The following is a 7191-nucleotide window of genomic DNA, read 5'->3' as shown; positions in this document are numbered from 1 at the left end:
GGGTTTTGAACAAATTCCACCATTCCCGAACTTTCAACAAAGACATCCACATAATGGTAATGATAATAATTTGGACACAGAATTGGAACCTAATGAGCACCAAAGAGCACAAACTCCGAACATTATTAATTTGGGAAATTCCAAAAATGAGAGGATTATGGATTATGCTATTCCAAATTTTGAGCAATTAAATTCTGGGATAGTTAGGTCACATATGACCGCTCTCCATTTTGAACTCAAACATATAATGTTTCACATGTTGCAAACAAATGGTCAATTTTCCGGATTACCTTCGTAGGACCCACATTCGCATTTAAAATCTTTTATGGAAATCATTGATGCTTTCTTGATCCCGGGAGTGTCAAATGACGCTCTAAGGCTCACTTTGTTTCCATTTTCCTTGAGGTATCGAGCAAAAGCATGGTTTAACTCATTAACTCCGGGTTCTGTGCCGCCATGGAGTAACATGACGGAAAAAATTTTGCGAAAATATTTCCCACCGACAAGGAACGCTAAGTCCAGAAATGAGATTTGTCTTTTCAAACAAATGGACGATGAGGCTGTTCCTGATGCGTGGGAAAGGTTCAAAGAGCTGTTGAGGAAATGCCCACACCATGGCATTCCGTACTGTATTCAACTCGAGACATTTTACAATGGGTTAAATCCCATGGCAAAACAAATGCTCGATGCGACTGCGGGCGGAGCCTTTACAACTATGACCTATAATGAAGGATATGAAATCCTAGAAAAGATTTCGGCAAATAATGGACATTGGGCCGACCCACGCACTCAGTCACAGAAAAAGACTGCTGGGATACATGATGTAGATGCATATACTGCATAAACAGCCCAGCTTACCTCCATGACCAACATGTTGAAAAATTTAACTTCCGGTCAGGGAGGACAACAAGCTGCTAATACACCAGTCCAAACAGTCCTATTTGTGCAATGCGTGTGCTGTGGCGGGAAACACTCGTATAAACACTGTCCTCACAATGTTGAATCGGTAAACTATGTTCATAACCGAGTTAATCCCTATTCCAATACCTATAATGCCAGCTAAAAACAGCATCCGAACTTTTCTTGGAACAGTCCCAGTTTAAACCCACCAGTCCATAAACAACAAGGAACTTCTAATTTCCAACCGCAACATCATGGAAACAGTTCTAATTCTCAGAATCACCAACAAAGTTTTCAAAATTCACAACCACCGTTTCAGAATAAACCTCCTCCACAGTCAGAATCATCTTCTTTGGAAGCAATGATTAAAGGACTCTTTGCACATGCACAAGCACAAAACCAAGCTTTAATAAATCAACAAAGTGCGGCCATAAGGAATTTAGAGATTCAAGTCAGTCAACTTGCGCTTAACCAGAACAATCAAGCCCTTGGTACCTTGCCCAGTAATACAGAGGTCCCTAGAGACCTAGGTAAGGAACATATCAAAGTAGTGACCCTTAGGAGTGGGAAGGAGTTGAAAGAAAAAGTGCCCAAAGATAGTGCACCAATTTTGACAGAAGCTGATGCTACAGCATTGGTTCCWGCCAAAGAAAGACCGGTCCTACCCTTAGAGAAAAGGCATTGGAGACCACCACTTCTGTCCTCCTAGATCAGACTTTCCATTACTCTTTCCTGAGGATACCTTAAAAAAGTCAATAGAAACTGAGGTATTAGAGACCCCTAAGCATGATGCTAACATTTCATCTGAACCTCCAAAGAGCACCACAAAGACCCAAGGCATTCAGGACCCATCTTGCTCAGCACCTCCAAGTAAGAATGTGATAAAACCAGTCCCTCTTTATGTTCCTTACCCCCAAAGGTTGAGGAATCAAAAAGAGGAACTGCACTTTAAAAAATTCGTGTATGTGTTTAAAGAATTGCACATCAATATCCCGCTTGTTGAGGCAATTGAGTAAATGCCTAGTTATGCCAAGTTTCTGAAGGACATCCTAAGCAAGAAGAAGAAGTTGACTGAGTAAGAGACTGTAGCCCTAACCGAAGGATGTAGTGCACTTTTGACCAATAGAATACCCCCTAAGCTAAAAGATCCAGGGAGTTTTACCATTCCTTGTTCAATAGGAGGGAAGGAGATAGGGAAAGCCCTATGTGACTTAGGAGCTAGTATCAACCTTATGCCCTTGTCTGTTTTCAACACCTTAGGCATAGGAGAAGCTAGACCGACCACAGTCACACTCCAATTGGCCAACAAGTCCATAGCATATTCTAAGGGGAAAATTGAAGATGTTTTGGTACAAGTTGACAAGTTCATATTTTCGGCGGACTTTATGATTCAAGATTTTGAGGCGGATAAGGGCATTCCTATTATTTTAGGAAGACCATTTCTAGCCACCAGAAGAACTTTAATAGACGGACCAAAAAGGAGAGTTGACCATGAGACTCCAAGACCAGAAAGTCACCTTTAATGTCTTCAACTCTCTAAAGTACCCTGATTACTTGGAAGAGTGTTCAAGAATATCTGAGATAGAGGAGATKTGTTTGGAAGAGGGAATTCAGAAAAACCTTAAGTTGGAAGGGGAGTATGATGAGGAAATAGAAGAGGAAAGTATTGAGGAAATAGAGGAATTAGGAACTGATGTTGTCCCAGTGGATGCTGCAGCATTTGAGCTGCTAAAAAATAATGAGCAAAAAGACTTCACCCCGTCCATAGAATCACCACCTGATTTGGAGTTGAAACAACTCCCATCCCATCTAAAATATGTTTTTCTAGGAGAAGAAGGCAAATTGCCTGTCATTATCTCATCTACCCTAGAATTGCATCAAGAAAAGAAACTTGTGGATATGTTGAAATTGCATAAGAAAGCCTTAGGATGGACCATTGCTGACCTTAAAGGGATTAGTCCCTCTATTTGTCAACACAAGATCATCCTAGAAGATAGAAATTTCACTTCCATAGAACCCCAACGAAGGCTAAACCCTGTCATGAAAGAGGTAGTCAAAAAGGAGATTTTAAAATGGTTAAATGCAGAAATTATTTTTCCGATTGCCAGTAGTTCTTAGGTTAGTCCCATCCAATGTGTTCCAAAAAAGGGAGGGTTCACAGTCATCACAAATGACAAAAATGAACTTATCCCTACTAGAGTTGTCTCCGGTTGGAGAATGTGCATGGACTATAGGAGACTAAACAAGGCTACCCAAAAAGACCATTTTCCACTACCTTTCATTAACCAAATGTTGGATAGGCTGGCCGGAAAGGAGTTCTATTGTTTCTTGGATGGTTATTCAGGGTACAATCAAATAGCCATTTCTCCGGAAGACCAAGAGAAAACCACCTTTACTTGTCCCTATGGCACCTTTGCTTTCAGAAGAATGCCATTTGGACTTTGTAATGCTCCAGCCACCTTTCAAAGGTGTATGATGTCCATCTTTTCTGATATATGCTTGAAAAATCCATTGAAATATTTATGGATGATTTTTCTGTGTATGGTTCATCATTTGACAATTGTTTAAATAATTTGAAAAAGAGCTTGGAAAGRTGTGAKGAAACAGACTTGGTCCTTAATTGGGAGAAATGTCATTTCATGGTCAAAGAAGGAATTGTTCTTGGGCACTTGATTTCAAAAAGAGGGGTTGAGATAGATAAGGCAAAGCTTGAGGTAATTGAAAAACTACCCGAACCTACCACGGTTAAGGGAATCAGAAGCTTTTTGGGTCATGCCGGATTTTATAGAAAGTTTATCAAAGATTTTTCAAAAATTTCAAAACCTCTTTGTTTACTCCTCCAGCATGACCAAAAAATCAATTTTAATGTTGAATGCAGAAATGCGTTCCACACCAGTGGTAGTTGCCCCGGATTGGAACAAACCTTTTGAGATCATGTGTGACGCTAGTGATTGGGCGGTAGGTGCTGTACTAGGACAAAGGAAAGACAAGATGTTTCATTCAATCTACTATGCAAGTAAGATTTTGAATGAAGCACAAATTAATTACACCACAATTGAGAAGGAATTATTGGCCATAGTTTTTGCTTTTGAGAGATTTAGGTCCTATTTGATGGGAACAAAGGTAATTATGCATACCGATCACTCAGCCATCAAGTACCTAATCTCAAAGACAGATGCAAAACCTAGGTTAATAAGATGGGTGCTTTTATTGCAAGAGTTTGACTTAGAGATACTTGATAGAAAGGGGGTAGAGAATCAAGTAACAGACCATTTGTCTAGGTTGGAAAAGCCCGAGAAAGGAGGAATGGATATTAGTGATATTTTTCCGGATGAAAGAATCCTCTTGATTGACCAACCAAAAACACCATGGTTTGCAGATTTAGCTAATTTCTTGGCCTGTGGAATAAAACCCTCTGATTACACAGGCCACATGTTGAAAAAATTCTTTCATGATGCTAAATCTTACTTGTGGGATGACCCATTTTTGTTTAGACTTGGTGCAGATCAGATTTTGAGAAGATGTGTGCCCGAAACTAAAGTGGCAGCAATCATGCAGCATTGCCATCATGCACCATACGGAGGCCATTTTGGAGGCCAAAAAACTGCAACCAAAGTTTTACAGTCCGGTTTTTATTGGCCAACCATTTTTAAAGATTCCCACAATTTTGCACAAAGGTGCAACGAATGTCAAAGGAGTGGCTCCATTTCCAAAAGGAATGAAATGCCATTAAATGGGATACTCGAAGTTGAATTATTTGATGTTTGGGGAATAGACTTCATGGGTCCTTTCCCTACATCAAATAATTGCCAATACATACTTGTGGTTGTTGACTATGTATCCAAATGGGTGGAGGCTATGGCATGTGTGTCAAATGACGCAAAAACTGTGGTTAAGTTCCTCCAAAAACAGATTTTCACACGGTTCAGTACCCCAAGGGCACTAATTAGTGACGAGGGTACCCACTTTGTGAACAATTTGTTAAAAGGAGTCCTTGAAAAATACAATGTTAACCACAGAATTGCCACGGCTTATCACCCTCAAACAAATGGTTTCGCAGAGCTCTCTAATAGGGAAATTAAAAGCATTTTGGAAAAAGTGGTCAAGCCCAATAGGAAGGACTGGGGATTCAAATTAGACGATGCTTTGTGGGCATACCGAACTTCTTTCAAAACACCAATCGGTATGTCTCCATATAAGTTAGTCTATGGAAAAGCCTGCCATTTGCCTTTAGAACTTGAGCACAAAGCATATTGGGCTATCAAAGAGCTCAATATGTCTTTGGATGAAGCCGGAAAGAAAAGAAAGTTTCAACTTTGTGAAATGKAAGAACAAAGAMAAATGTCTTATGAAAATGCCAAACTTTATAAAGAAAAGACAAAGAAATGGCATGATAATAGGATCCAACACCGGGAGTTGAAAGAAGGGCAAAAGGTTCTCTTATTTAACTATAAGTTGAAACTATTCCCAGGAAAGCTCAAGTCTAGGTGGCCCGGACCCTTTGTCATTCATAAGGTTTACCCTTATGGAGCAGTTGACCTCATTAACCTAGAGGACAACACGGTGTTTAAAGTGAATGAGCAGCGAGTTAAGGTATTTCATGATACCTTAGCATTCCCAGAGCATTGCTCTGAGAATTGGGCTATACCTTAGAATGAAGGTGTTTTTGGACTTTTTCAAGTCCAAGTTTGTTTGTACATATTTCCCCTCTTTATATTTCTGTTTTAGAGCTATTATGTTTTATTAGTTTGTTATTGTGTAGGTTGTTTTCAAGGAATCTATCATGGGAAGTTGATGTTCTGCCAATGCTGCAGCATTCTATCAAGGAATCTATCCAGGAATCTATCCAGACTTTTTCCATTATTTTACCATATTAACCAAGTGTATAGGTCATAAGGATGCATATAACAAGTTTTGGAATGTCCAAGGAGTTATTTAATAAGTTTTGGAATGTCCAAGGACTTATTTGTTCCAAAAAATTGTCCAATGACTTAATCCTTCCAAACACTAAAGTCTATTGGGTTTTTCCAGACTTTTCCCTTTACGGTTTCCATAACCGCCTCATCTACATAAGCATTTGTTTCTTATAAAATTATTGTCGTCACAGATAACTTCCATTTCCTACTACAATAACAATCGAATGCTTAAAACAACTGACTAAGTGATTCCATTTTCTTATGATTGTTCATTCTAATGTTTTGTTACCTAATGACTTCATGCACTGGTTTCTTATTGAAGGATTATTTTTTTGCAGATCTTTCAAAAAATAAATTCCACGCATGCTAGAGAAAGGAGAAAATTTAGAAAAACGGTTTTGAATAGTAGTAAACAGTCATTGAAGTCTACGTCATCAAATGTTGAAGGTATCTGATTCAACAGCATTTTGAATTTGATTTTGAATGAGACAAATATTATCTGTTCAGAAATTTTGTTGAAGGTACTTTTTTTCATTATACTTTCCTCTTTCTTTTCACAGATAATATCCCAAATTCTGATAGACGATTAAGATCTTCATCTCAGAGGAATAATATTCCCTACCATAGTGAGAATATGGATCCAAACACATATCCTCAATATGAACATACAAGCATTCAACATTTTTCTTCAAATGTGACTATCACAAATCCATTATCTGATAGTTCTAATGGTACGTAAAATCTCATATACATCTCATTTTTAAACTAATGGTTCCAATACAATTTCCATTCTAACACATGTTTTACATTACGTAAATATTTATATTTCAAACAGCAAGTCTTAATGTAAATAAACACTATTGGTTACATTCTAACGCCAATCCATCAGTGCCTTCATCGACAATAGAGCAAACTTCTTCCATGGTGAGGTTATCAGCAGGGCATCATAGATTACGAAGGAAGACTGTAAATGTATCTGATATACCAATAATTGACATTACATCAAATGAAGAATTGGACGATCCAGTAACAGCTACAAACATAATTACAGGAATATCTGAAGATAACCTTTGATTAATCAATTATTTAACACTTACAGATAGTTGTTGGTTTCGAATTTATTAAAAAGAGTACCTGGATCACGGTGATGAAACAATTATTTGTGAATGCTGTGAGGCAAAAGTATGGAGAGATGAAACTCGTAGAGGGAAAAAATGCGGGATGAAAACAAGTTATTCCCTTTGTTGTCTTTACGGCAAAGTTCCACTTCCGAAAGAGAAAGAGATGGGTATTGCTTACGTAAATCTTTTTTGTTGTGAGGACTCAAAAATCAAATACCTCATGAAGAACATTCATCTTTATAATTCAATGTTCT

General features: G+C 38.2%; 1 non-coding gene and 1 pseudogene across 1 annotated transcript; one reads left to right on the top strand and one right to left on the bottom strand.

Annotated features, from left to right (window-relative positions):
• Nucleotides 1-514: 514 nt before the first annotated feature.
• Nucleotides 515-621, bottom strand: LOC112511886. The gene has a single exon (XR_003069141.1). It is a non-coding gene; the product is annotated as a small nucleolar RNA R71 (small nucleolar RNA).
• A 2568-nt stretch (nt 622-3189) lies between these two features.
• LOC112511351 lies at nt 3190-6890 on the top strand (annotated as a pseudogene).
• The last annotated feature ends 301 nt before the right edge of the window (nt 6891-7191 follow it).

This window comes from Cynara cardunculus, assembly GCF_001531365.2.
Source record: "Cynara cardunculus var. scolymus isolate 2C chromosome LG 4, CcrdV1, whole genome shotgun sequence".
NCBI lineage: Eukaryota > Viridiplantae > Streptophyta > Magnoliopsida > Asterales > Asteraceae > Cynara > Cynara cardunculus.
Note: the sequence above shows the minus strand (reverse complement) of the source record. Positions and strands in the feature narration are given on the sequence as shown.